This window comes from Odocoileus virginianus, unplaced genomic scaffold (genome assembly GCF_023699985.2).
Source record: "Odocoileus virginianus isolate 20LAN1187 ecotype Illinois unplaced genomic scaffold, Ovbor_1.2 Unplaced_Contig_18, whole genome shotgun sequence".
Classification (NCBI taxonomy): domain Eukaryota; kingdom Metazoa; phylum Chordata; class Mammalia; order Artiodactyla; family Cervidae; genus Odocoileus; species Odocoileus virginianus.
Window position 1 is genome coordinate 592,494 of NW_027224335.1, and position 12,909 is coordinate 605,402.

General features: G+C 38.0%; 1 long non-coding RNA gene across 1 annotated transcript in view; it reads right to left on the reverse strand.

The window, feature by feature from the left end:
• LOC139034012 (uncharacterized) overlaps positions 1–12,909 on the reverse strand; it is a 50,036-nt gene that overhangs the window by 4,563 nt on the left and 32,564 nt on the right. The window contains exon 2 of the long non-coding RNA XR_011486479.1: positions 11,854–11,948. This is a non-coding gene — a long non-coding RNA (uncharacterized lncRNA). The remainder of the gene's footprint in view (positions 1–11,853; positions 11,949–12,909) is intronic.

Below are 12,909 nucleotides of genomic sequence, written 5' to 3' on the forward strand. Positions count from 1 at the left end.
GTAGAGTTAGGTTATTTATTTGATTTTTCTCCTGTTTCTTGAGGTAGGCTTGTATTGCTATGAACCTTCCCCTTAGCACTGCTTTTACTGAATCCCATAGGTTTGGGGTTGTTGTGTTTTCATTTTCATTCATTTCTATGCATATTTTGATTCCTTTATTTATTTCTTCTGTGATTTTCTGGTTATTCACAAGTGTGTTGTTTAGCCTCCATATGTTTGTATTTTTCATCTCATCTTACTGCATTGTGATCAGAAAAGATGCTTGGAATGATTTCAATTTTTTTGAATTTACCAAGGCTAGATTTATGGCCCAGGATGTGATCTATCCTGGAGAAGTTTCCATGTGCATTTGAGAAAAGATGAAATTCATTGTTTTGGGGTGAATGTCCTATAGATATCAATTAGGTCTAACTGACCCACTGTGTCATTTAAAGTTTGTGTTTCCTTGTTAATTTTTTGTTAAGTTTATCTATCCATAGGTGTGAGTGGGGTATTAAAGTCTCCCACTATTATTGTGTTACTGTTAATTTCCCCTTTCATATTTGTTAGCATTTGCCTTACATATTGCAGTGCTCCTCTGTTGGGTGCATATATATTTATAATTGTTATATCTTCTTCTTGGACTGATCCTTTGATCATTATGTAGTGTTCTTCTTTTCTCTTTTCACAGCCTTTATTTTAGAGTCTATTTTATCTGATATGAGTATTGCTACTCCTGCTTTCTTTTGGTCTCCATTTGCATGGAATAACTTTTTTGAGCCCTTCACTTTCAGTTGTCGGTGTCCCTTGTTTTAAGGTGGATCTCTTGTAGACAACATATATAGGGATCTATATCCATTTTGTATCTATTCAGCCAGTCTTTGTCTTTTGGTTGGGGCATTCAACCCATTTACATTTAAGGTAGTCACTGATAAGTATGATCCTATTGCCATTTCGTTTGTTGTTTCGCATTCAAGTTTATACACCCTTTCTGTGTTTTCTGTCTAGAAAAGATCCTTTAGCATTTGTTGGAGAGCTGGTTTGGTGGTGCTGAATTCTCTCAGCTTTTGCTTGTCTGTAAAGGCTTTTGATTTCTCCTTCATATCTGAATGAGATCCTTGCTGGGTACAGTAATCTGGGTTGTAGGTTTTTCTCTTTCATCACTTTAAGTATGTCCTGCCATTCCCTTCTGGCCTGAAGAGTTTCTATTGAAAGATCAGCTGTTATCCTTATGGGAATCCCCTTGTGTGTTATTTGTTGTTTTTCTGTTGCTACTTTTAATATTTGATCTTTGTGTTTGATCTTTGTTAATTTGATTAGTATGTGTCTTGGGGTGTTTCACCTTGGGTTTATCCTGTCTGGTATTCTCTGGGTTTCTTGGATTTGGGTGACTATTTCCTTCCCCATTTTAGAGATATTTTCAACTATTATCTCCTCAGGTATTTTCTCATGGCCTTTCTTTTTGTCTTCTTCTTCTGGGACTCCTTTGATTCAAATGTTGGGGAATTTAACACTGTCCCAAGGTCTCTGAAGTTGTCTTCATTTCTTTTCATTCTTTTTTCTTTTTTCTCACTGCTTCAGTTATTTCTACCATTCTATCTTCTACCTCACTTATCCTACCTTCGGTCTCCGTTATTCTACTGTTGGTTCCCTCCAGAGTGTTTTTAATCTCATTTATTGCATTATTCATTATATATTGACTCTTTTTTATTTCTTCTAGGTCCTTGTTAAACATTTCTTGCATCTTCTCAATCCTTGTCTCCAGGCTATTTATCTGTAACTCCATTTTGTTTTCAAGATTTTGGATCATTTTCACTATCATTATTCTGAATTCTTTTTCAGGTAGACTCCCTATCTCTTCCTCTTTTGTTTGGTTTGGTGGGCATTTATCCTGTTCCTATTTCTCTGCCTTTTCATCTTGTTTAAATTGCTGTGTTTGGGGTTGCCTTTCTATATTCTGGCAGTTTGTGGTTCCTCTTTTTTGGAGGTTCCTTGCTGTGGGTGGGGTTGTATGGGTGGCTTGTCAAGGTTTCCTGGTTAGGGAAGCTTGTGTCGGTGTTCTGGTGGGTGGAGCTGGATTTCCTTCTCTCTGGAGTGCAATGAAGTGTCCAGTAGTGAGTTTTGAGATGTCTATGGGTTTGGTGTGACTTTGGGCAGCCTGTATATTGAAGCTCAGGGCTATGTTCCTGCGTTGCTGGAGAATTTGCATGGTATGTCTTGCTCTGGAACTTGTTGGCTCTTGGGTGGTGCTTGGTTTCAGTGTAGGTATGGAGGCTTTTGGATGAGCTCTTATCAATTAATGTTCCCTGGAGTCAGGAGTTCTCTGGTGTTCTCAGGTTTTGGACTTAAGCCTCCTGCCTCTGGTTTTCAGTCTTATTCTTACAGTAGCCTCAAGACTTCTCCATCTATACAGCACTGATGACAAAACATCTAGGTTAATGATGAAAAGCTTCTCTACAGTGAGGGACACCCAGAGAGGTTCACAGAGTTACATGGAGAAGAGAAGAGGGAGAAGGGAGATAGTGGTGACCAGGAGGAGAAGAGGGGGAATCAAAAGGGGAGAGAGCAAGCTAGCCAGTAGTTGCAATTCCCTATGTGCTCTCCACAGTCTGGACCCCTCAGAGATGTTCACGGAGTTACACAGAGAAGAGGAGGAAGGAGACAGAGGTGACCAGGAGGAGAAAAGGGGGAATCAAAAGGAGAGAGACAGATCCAGCCAGTAATCAGTTCCCTAAGTGTTCTTCACAGTATGGTACACACAAAGAGATTCACAGAGTTGGGTAGAGAAGGGGGAGGGAGTAGATAGACACAACCTGGTAGAGAAAAGGGAGAGTCAAAAGGGGAGAGAGCAATCAAGCCAGTAATCACAGTCCCAAGTAAAAATGGGTATTGAAGATTGGGTTCTTAAAGGTACAAAATTGATAACAAATATCAAAAAGCAAAGATTAAAAATCTAGAATAGAGGTTAGACTCTCAAAAATACAATATTAAATAAAACAAAGTCACAAAAATTATAAAATATATATATATGTATATATATGTATATATATGTTTGCTTTAAAAATAGCATCTTTTTTGCAAGGTAATAGTAGGCTATAAAAATGAAAATTAAAGGAGTAATAGAGAACTTAAAATAAAAAAAAAATTTAAAAATGATAATAGTAAAAATATATCTAGGAATTTCTCTGGAGCTGTTGTGGGCAGTGTGGGGTCAGTTCAGTTTCAGATAGTTCCTTGATCCAGCTTATACTTCTCAAGATCTATAGGCCCCTTCCAATGTAGTCGGTGCTAACTACAGGGTTTTAATCTGTTGCACCTGTCACTTCCAAAGTGGTTCCCTCTGTTTATTTTAGCTTCTTCTGTTTGCAAGTCTCTTCAGTGTCTAATTTCCGCCCTGACACAAGGGGCAAAAGGTGTTCACTTATTTAGGCTCACTTGTTCAGTTGTGCTGTGGGTAGGGAGGAATGCGGCAAATAAATATCACTGGTGTGTGTGAGGAGTGCTCACATTGTCTCAGCTGCACTGGGTTTTCCCCCACTCACGGTGTGTGCGCTTTCATGGTCTACACTTCTCAGGTTCTAGGTTGCTCTGCAGGGAACTGTCAAAGGTGGGCCTTGGGTTGCGTGAATTTCCCAGGTCTATGTCCCTCAGGTTCAGGTTGTCGGGTACTCCCCAAATGCGCAGACTCAGTTGGGCAGGCATTTTGTGCCCTTCCCAGGTCCAAGCAGCTCAGGCCACCAGGTGCTTGGCGAGCTCAGTCTCCCCCAGGTGAGCGGTGCATCTTATTGTCTCCCCCATCCCAGCCGCTCAGTTTGCTGGGTTTGCAGTGGGTGCACCTTCTCAGGTGTGCCATGTGTCTCTTCTGGGGAACTGATCTCTGACTGTGACCCTCCTGGGAGATGTCAACTGTCCTGAATCCCAAGAAGTCTTGGTTAGCAACTGGGAGCCTGTTTGCAGTTTGGTAGAGGATGCCTTCTCTGGGGCCAAGATTGCCCCTTTCTGGCTCTGGCTGCCCCCCGCCTGCCTGTCTCTGGCAGGGGATGAGCCGGTCCACAGCCTGCCAGCTCTCCTCTTGTATTCGTTCAGTCCTTTGTTCTCTTAACAGGCCTGGCAGTGTCTTAGGTTAGGGCTTTTCGCGGGATAGGTCTCTCTGTTTCTCTCTTTTTTTTTTTTCTCTCTCTCGCTGGCTATCCCACAGTTTGGATTGCTATCTCACATTAGTTCCCTCAGATTGCCCTCAGGGCATTTGGGTCCGGTCCTTACCCTAATCAATGCAGGCCCTGCCTCCCTGTTCAGACACCACTTGCTGGTGGCGGCTGCAAGCGCTGGGAGTTGCCATTAGGCACGTAATCTGTGGGTTTTATTTATTTATTTTTCCTCCCGGTTATGTTGCCCTCTGAGATTCCAAAACTCCCCACAGACCCGCCAGTGAGAGGGTTTCCTGGTGTTTGAAAACTTCTCTTCTTTTAAGACTCCCTTCCCAGGACGGATCTCCATCCCTACCTATTTTGTCTCTCTTGTTATCTTTTACATTTTGTCCTACCTTCTTTCGGTGAGAATGGGCTGCCTTTCTGGGTGCCTGATGTCCTCTGCCAGCATTCAGAAGTTGTTTTGTGGAATTTTCTCAGCGTTCAAATGTTCTTTCGATGAATTTGTGGGGGAGAAAGTGGTCTCCCTGTCCTATTCCTCTGCCATCTTAGGACTGCCCCTCTTTAGGGTTTTCTATGGATAGTATCATGTCATCTGAAAACACTGAGAGCTTTATTTTTTCTTTTCTGATATGGATTAGTTTTATTTCTTTTTCTTCTCTGATTGCTGTAGCTATGACTTCTGAAACTATGTTGAATTATAGTGGTGAAAGTGGTCACCCATGTCTTGTTCCTGATCATAGGGGGAATATTTTCAGGTTTTCACCATTGAGAATAATGTTTGTTGTGGGCTTATCATATATGGCCCTTTACTCTGTTGAGACAGGTTCCTTCCATTTTTTGAAGAGTTTAAATCATAAATGGGTGCTGAATTTTGTCAAAGGCTTTTTCTGAATCTATTGAGATTATCAGCATAGGTTTTCATCTTTTAATTTGTTAATATGGTGTATCACATTGATTTGCATATATTGAAGAATCCTTGCATCCCTGGAATAAACCCAACTTGATCACAGTGTATGAGCTTTTTAATGTGTTGTTGAATTCTGTTTGCTAAAATTTTGTTGAGGATTATTTTTGCATCTATGTTCATCAGTGACATTGGCCTGTAGTTTTATTTTTTGTGTGTTGTCCTTGTCTGGTTTTGGTATCAGGATGATTGTGGCCTCATAGAATGAGTTTGGAAGTTTTCCTTCCTCTGCAATTTTTGGGAAGAGTTTCAGAAGGATAGGCATTAACTCTTCTCTAAGTGTTTGATAGAATTTGCCTGTGAAGCCATTTATTCCTGGGCTTTTGTTTTTGGGGAGATTTTTGGTCACAGCTTTTATTTAAGTCCTTGGGTTGTTCATAATTTCTATTTGTTCAGTCTTGGCAGATTGAACTGTTCTAAGAAACTGTCCATTTATTACAGGTTATCTATTTTATTGTGTTATAGTTGTTCATAATAGTCTCTTATGATCCCTTGTACTTCTGCTTTGTCTTTTGTAATCTCTCCTTTTTCATTTCTTTTTTTAAAATTTTTATTTATTTATTTTTTTCTTGTCATTTATTTTCAGTAGTTGGAGGCTAATTACTTCACAACATTTCAGTGGGTTTTGTCATACACTGACATGAATCAGCCATGGAGTTACATGTATTCCCCATCCCGATCCCCCCTCCCACCTCCCTCTCCACCCGATTCCTCTGGGTCTTCCCAGTGCACCAGGCCTGAGCACTTGTCTCATGCATCCCACCTGGGCTGGTGATCTGTTTCACTATAGATAATATACATGCTGTTCTTTCGAAACATCCCACCCTCGCCTTCTCCCACAGAGTCCAAAAGTCTGTTCTGTACATCTGTGTCTCTTTTTCTGTTTTGCATATAGGGTTATCATTACCATCTTTCTAAATTCCATAGTGTTAGTATGCTGTATTGGTCTTGATCTTTCTGGCTTACTTCGCTCTGTATAATGGGCTCCAGTTTCATCCATCTCATTAGAACTGATTCAAATGAATTCTTTTTAACAGCTGAGTAATATTCCATGGTGTATATGTACCACAGCTTCCTTATCCATTCATCTGCTGATGGGCATCTAGGTTGCTTCCATGTCCTGGCTATTATAAACAGTGCTGCGATGAACATTGGGGTGCACGTGTCTCTTTCAGATCTTGTTTCCTCAGTGTGTATGCCCAGAAGTGGGATTGCTGGGTCATATAGCAGTACTATTTCCAGTTTTTTTTAAGAAATCTCCACACTGTTTTCCATAGTGGCTGTACTAGTTTGCATTCCCACCAACAGTGTAAGAGGGTTCCCTTTTCTCCACACCCTCTCCAGCATTTATTGCTTGTAGACTTTTGGATAGCAGCCATCCTGACTGGCTTGTAATGGTACCTCATTGAGGTTTTGATTTGCATTTCTCTGATAATGAGTGATGTTGAGCATCTTTTCATATGTTTGTTAGCCATCTGTATGTCTTCCTTGGCGAAATGTTAGTTTCTGTTTAGTTCTTTGGCCCATTTTTTGATTGGGTCATTTATTTTTCTGGAGTTGAGCTAGAGGAGTTGCTTGTATATTTTTGAGATTAGTCCTTTGTCTGTTGCTTCATTTGCTATTATTTTCTCCCAATCTGAGGGCTGTCTTTTCACCTTACTTATAGTTTCCTTTGTTGTGTAAAAGCTTTTAAGTTTCATTAGGTCCCATTTGTTTATTTTTGCTTTTATTTCCAATATTCTGGGAGGTGGGTCATAGAGGATCCTGCTGTGATTTATGTCGGAGAGTGTTTTGCCTATGTTCTCCTCTAGGAGTTTTATAGTTTCTGGTCTTACATTTAGATCGTTAATCCATTTTGAGTTTATTTTTGTGTATGGTGTTAGAAAGTGTTCTAGTTTCATTCTTTTACAAGTGGTTGACCAGTTTTCCCAGCACCACTTGTTAAAGAGGTTATCTTTTTTCTATTGTATATCCTTGCCTCCTTTGTCGAAGATAAGGTGTCCATAGGTGCATGGATTTATCTCTGGGCTTTCTATTCTGTTCCATTGATCTATATTTCTGTCTTTGTGCCAGTACCATACTGTCTTGATGACTGTGGCTTTGTAGTATAGTCTGAAGTCAGGCAGGTTGATTCCTCCAGTTCCATTCTTCTTTCTCAAGATTACTTTAGCTATTCGAGGTTTTTTGTATTTCCATACAAAAATTGTGAAATTATTTGTTCTAGTTCTGTGAAAAATACTGTTGGTAGCTTGATGGGGATTGCATTGAATCTATAGATTGCTTTGGGTAGAATAGCCATTTTGACAATATTGATTCTTCCAATCCATGAACACGTTATGTTTCTCCATCTGTTTGTGCCCTCTTTGATTTCATCAGTGTTTTATAGTTTTCTATGTATAGGTCTTTCGTTTCTTTAGGTAGATATACTCCTAAGTATTTTATTCTTTTTGTTGCAATGGTGAATGGTATTGTTTCCTTAATTTCTCTTTCTGTTTTCTCATTGTTAGTGTATAGGAATGCAAGGGATTTCTGTGTGTTAATTTTATATCCTGCAACTTTACTATATTCATTGATTAGCTCTAGTAATTTTCTGGTAGAGTCTTTAGGGTTTTCTATGTAGAGGATCATGTCATCTGCAAACAGCGAGAGTTTCACTTCTTCTTTTCCTATCTGGATTCCTTTTACTTCTTTTTCTGCTCTGATTGCTGTGGCCAAAACTTCCAACACTATGTTGAATAGTAGTGGTGAGAGTGGGCACCCTTGTCTTGTTCCTGATTTAGGGGAAGTGCTTTCAATTTTTCACCATTGAGGATGATACTTGCTGTGGGTTTGTCATATATAGCTTTTATTATGTTGAGGTATGTTCCTTCTATTCCTGCTTTCTGGAGAGTTTTAATCATAAATGAGTGTTAAATTTTGTCAAAGGCTTTTTCTGCATCTATTGAGATAATCATATGGTTTATTATCTTTCAATTTGTTAATGTGGTGTATTACATTGATTGATTTGCGGATATTAAAGAATCCTTGCATTCCTGGGATAAAGCCCACTTGGTCATGGTGTATGATTTTTTTAATATGTTGTTGGATTCTGTTTGCTGGAATTTTGTTAAGGATTTTTGCATCTATGTTCATCAGTGATATTGGCCTGTAGTTTTCTTTTTTGTGGCATCTTTGTCTGGTTTTGGAATTAGGGTGATGGTGGCCTCATAGAATGAGTTTGGAAGTTTACCTTCTTCTGAAATTTTCTGGAAGAGTTTGAGTAAGATAGGTGTTAGCTCTTCTCTAAATTTTTGGTAGAATTCAGCTGTGAAGCCATCTGGTCCTGGGCTTTTGTTTGCTGGAAGATTTCTGATTACAGTTTCGATTTCCATGCTTGTGATGGGTCTGTTAAGATCTTCTATTTCTTCCTGGTTCAGTTTTGGAAAGTTATACTTTTCTAAGAATTTGTCCATTTCATCCAAGTTGTCCATTTTATTGGCATAGAGCTGCTGGTAGTAGTCTCTTATGATCCTTTGTATTTCAGTGTTGTCTGTTGTGATCTCTCCATTTTCATTTCTAATTTTGTTAATTTGGTTCTTCTCCCTTTGTTTCTTAATGAGTCTTGCTAATGGTTTGTCAATTTTGTTTATTTTTTCAAAAAACCAGCTTTCAGCTTTGTTGATTTTTGCTATGGTCTCTTTAGTTTCTTTTGCATTTATTTCTGCCCTAATTTTTAAGATTTCTTTCCTTCTACTAACCCTGGGGTTCTTCATTTCTTCCTTCTCTAATTGCTTTAGATGTAGAGTTAGGTTATTTATTTGGCTTTTTTCTTGTTTCTTGATGTAAGCCTGTAATGCTATGAACCTTGCCCTTAGCACTGCTTTTACAGTGTCCCATAGGTTTTGGGTTGTTGTGTTTTCATTTTCATTCATTTCTATGCATATTTTGATTTCTAATTTTATTGATTTTTTTAAAATTTTATTGATTTTATTCCTCTCTTTTTTCCTAGATAAGTCTGGCTAAAGGTTGGACAATTTTGTTTATCTTCTCAAAGAACCAGCTTTAATTTTATTAATCTTTACTATTGTTTCTTTCACTTCTTTTTCATTTATTTCTGCTCTGATCTTTCTTTCTTTCCTTCTGCTAATTTTGGGGGGGAGTTTTGTTCTTCTTTTTCCAGTTGTTTTAGGTGTAAAATTAGGTTGTCTATTCAATGTTTTTCTTGTTTCTTGAGGTAGGATTGTATTGCTATAAACTTCCCTCTTAGAACTGCTTTTGCTGCATCCCATAGGTTTTGAGTTGTCGTGTTTTCATTGTCATTTGTTTCTAGAAATTTTTTGATTTCCCTTTTGATTTCTTCAGTAACCTGTTCATTATTTAGAAATGTATTGTTTAATCTCCATGTGTTTGTGTTTTTTAGTTTTTTTCTTGTAATTGATATCTAGTCTCATAGTTTTGTGGTCAGAAAAGATGCTTGATATGATTTCAATTTTCTTAAATTTACTGAGGTTTGATTTGTGACCCAAGATGTGGTCTATCCTGGAGAATGTTCCATGTGCACTTGAGAAGAAGGTGTATTCTTCTGCATTTGGATGGAATGTCCTGAAGATATCAATGAGATCCATCTCATCTAATGTATCATTTAAGACTTGTGTTTCCTTATTAATTTTCTGTTTTGATGATCTGTCCATTGGTGTGAGTGGGGGGTTGAAGTATCCTACTATTATTGTATTACTCAATTTCTCCTTTTATGTCCATTAAGTGTTTGTCTTATGTATTGAGGTGCTCCTATGTTGGGTGCATAGATATTTACAATTGATATGTCTTCCTCTTGGATTGATCCCTTGATCATTATGTAGTGTCCTTCCTTATATCTTGTAACATTCTTTATTTTAAGGTCTGCTTTGTCCAACATGAGGATTGCTATTCCAGCTTTCTTTTGCTTTCCATTTGCATGGAATATATTTTTCCATCCTCTCACTTTCAGTCTATATGTGTCTTGAGGTCTGAATTGGATTTCCTGTATACAGCATATATATGGGTCTTGTTTTTGCATCCATGCAGCCAGTCTGTACCTTTTGGTTGGAGTATTTAACCCATTTACATTTAAAGTAATATTGATATATACGTTCCTATTGCAATTTTCTTAATTGTTTGCAGTTTGATTTTGTAGATCTTTTTCTTCTCTTGTATTTCTTGACTATGTAAGTCCCTTTAACATTTGCTGTAAAGCTGGTTTGATGGTACTGAATTCTCTTAACTTTTGCTTGTCTGAAAAGCTTTTTATTTCTCCATCAATTTTCGAATGAGACCCTTGCCAGGTAGAGTAATCTTGGTTGTAGATATTTCCCTTTTAGTGCTTTAAATATATCCTGCCATCCCCTTCTGGCCTGCAGAGTTTCTGTTGAAAGATCAGTTAAGCTGTTAAACATATGGGGTTTCCCTTGTATGTTACTTGTTGCTTTTCCCTTGCTGCTTTTAATATTCTTTCTTTGTGTTTAATCTTTGTTAGTTTGATTAGTATGTGTCTTGGCATGTTTCTCCTTGGGTTTATCCTGTATGGGACTCTTTGTGCCTCTTGGACTTGATTGACTATTTCCTTTTCCATGTTGGGGAAGTTTTCAACTATAATCTCTTCAAAAATTTTCTCATACACTTTCATTTTTTCTTCTTCTTCTGGGACCCCGATAATTCAAATGTTAGTGTGCTTAATGTTGTCCCAGAGATCTCGGAGACTATCCTTAGTTATTTTCATTCTTTTTACTTTATTCTGCTCTTCAGCAGTTATTTCTACCATTTTATCTTCCAGTTCACTGATCCATTCTTCTGTTTCAGATATTCTGCTATTGATTCCTTCTAGAGTATTTTTAATTTCAGTAATTGTGTTGTTTGTCTCTGTATGTTTATTCTTTAATTCTTCTAGGTCTTTATTAATTGATTCTTGCATTTTCTCCATTCTGTTTTTTGATCATCTTTACTATCATTATTCTGAATTCTTTTTCAGGTAGTTTGCCTATTTTCTCTTCATTTATTTGGACTTCTGTGTTTCTAGTTTGTTCCTTCATTTGTGTAGTATTTCTCTGCCTTTTCATTATTTTTTTTTAACTTATTGTGTTTGAGGTCTCCTTTCCCCAGGCTTCAAGGTTGAATTCTTTCTTCCTTTTGGTTTCTGCCCTCCTAAGGTTGGTCCAGTGGTTTGTGTAAGCTTCATATAGGGTGAGATTTGTGCTTGGTTTTTGTTTTTTTTCCTCTGATGGACAGGGCTGAGTGAGGTGGTAATCCTCTCTGCTGATGACTGGGTTTGCATTTTTGTCTTGTTTGTTGTTTGGATGAGGCATCCTGCACAGGGTGCTACTGGTGTTTGGATGATACCACGCCTTGTATTCAAGTGGTTTCCTTTGTGGGAGTTCTCACTATTTGATACTCCCTAGGTTAGTTCTCTGGTAGTCTAGGGTCTTGGAGTCAGTGCTTCCACTCCAAAGGCTCAGGGCTTGATCTCTTCCAGTAGTTGGGTGATGAGAAGTCCACGTTCAGCTTCCTGTCTGCCATCTTGTTGGCACCAGACACTCCTTCCCGGCAGCGGGAACAAGGGCCTCTCAGCAGTGGAGTCTGTGACGATCACTCAGCATGCCATCACTGGGCCACCTTTCAGACCCAGCTGACACCTTCTCCTACTCCTCAGGACCACCTAACTCTGCAAAGTTCACCCTACCCCAAGCTTTTGAGACAACCAAAATGGAAGTGTGACACATATATAGGGGAAAAAAACAGGCAACTTACTGTGACCTGGCCCAGATGTTATATTAAGCAGACAGATCATTCAAAGCAGCTATAACTACAGGCATACATTCGAGATAGGGTTTGGTGCCAGAGCACTGCAATAAAACAAATATTACAACAAATCAAGTCACACAAATTTTTGCTTTCCTAGTATATATAAAAGTTATATTTACATTATACTGTAATCTATTAAGTATGTGATATCATGTCTAAAAACACACAATATACATACCTTAATTTTAAGATAATTTATTGCTAAAAATTCTAACCATGACATTACATGCTTGCCACAAACTTTAAATTTGTTAAAAAAAAGCTATATTTGTGAAATGCAATAAAGTAAAGCATAATAAAATAAGATATGTATATATGTTGAAAGAATTAAAGGAAACTATACTAAAATAACTAATGGAAAATATGATGACAATGACAAAACAAATAGAGTCCAATAGATAAAGGTTAACTATTAAAAAGGACCAAATGTAAATTATTGGGTTGAAAAGTCCAATCATAAAATTAAAAATTCACTAAAGGGATGCAACAGCAGATTTGAGATGTCAGAAGAAGAAAGAATCAGTGGACTTGACTATATATCAAGAGAACTACTTAATCTAAAGAGCAGAAAGAATATGATCTAGCAATTTGACTTCTGAGTCTTATTGAAGGAAATGAAAACACTAACTCAAAAAGATACATGCACCCCCCTAGTTCATTGCAGCATTGTTTACAATGCCAAGATATGGAAATAAATAAAATATCCATCAAATATAAATAGATAAATAAAATGTGATATGTGTGTGTGTGTGTGTGTGTATGTATATATGGGCTTCCCAGGTAGTGCTAGTGGTAAAGAACCCACATGAAAATGCAGCAAACATAAGCAATGTAGATTCAATCCCTGATTTGGGAAAATACCCTGGAAGAGGTTATGGCAACCCACTCCAATATTCTTGCATGGAGAATCCCATGGACAGAAGTCTGGTGGGCTACAGTCCATAGGGTTGCAAAGAGTTGGACATGACTAAAGCAACTTAGCACACACAAAATGTGTGTGTG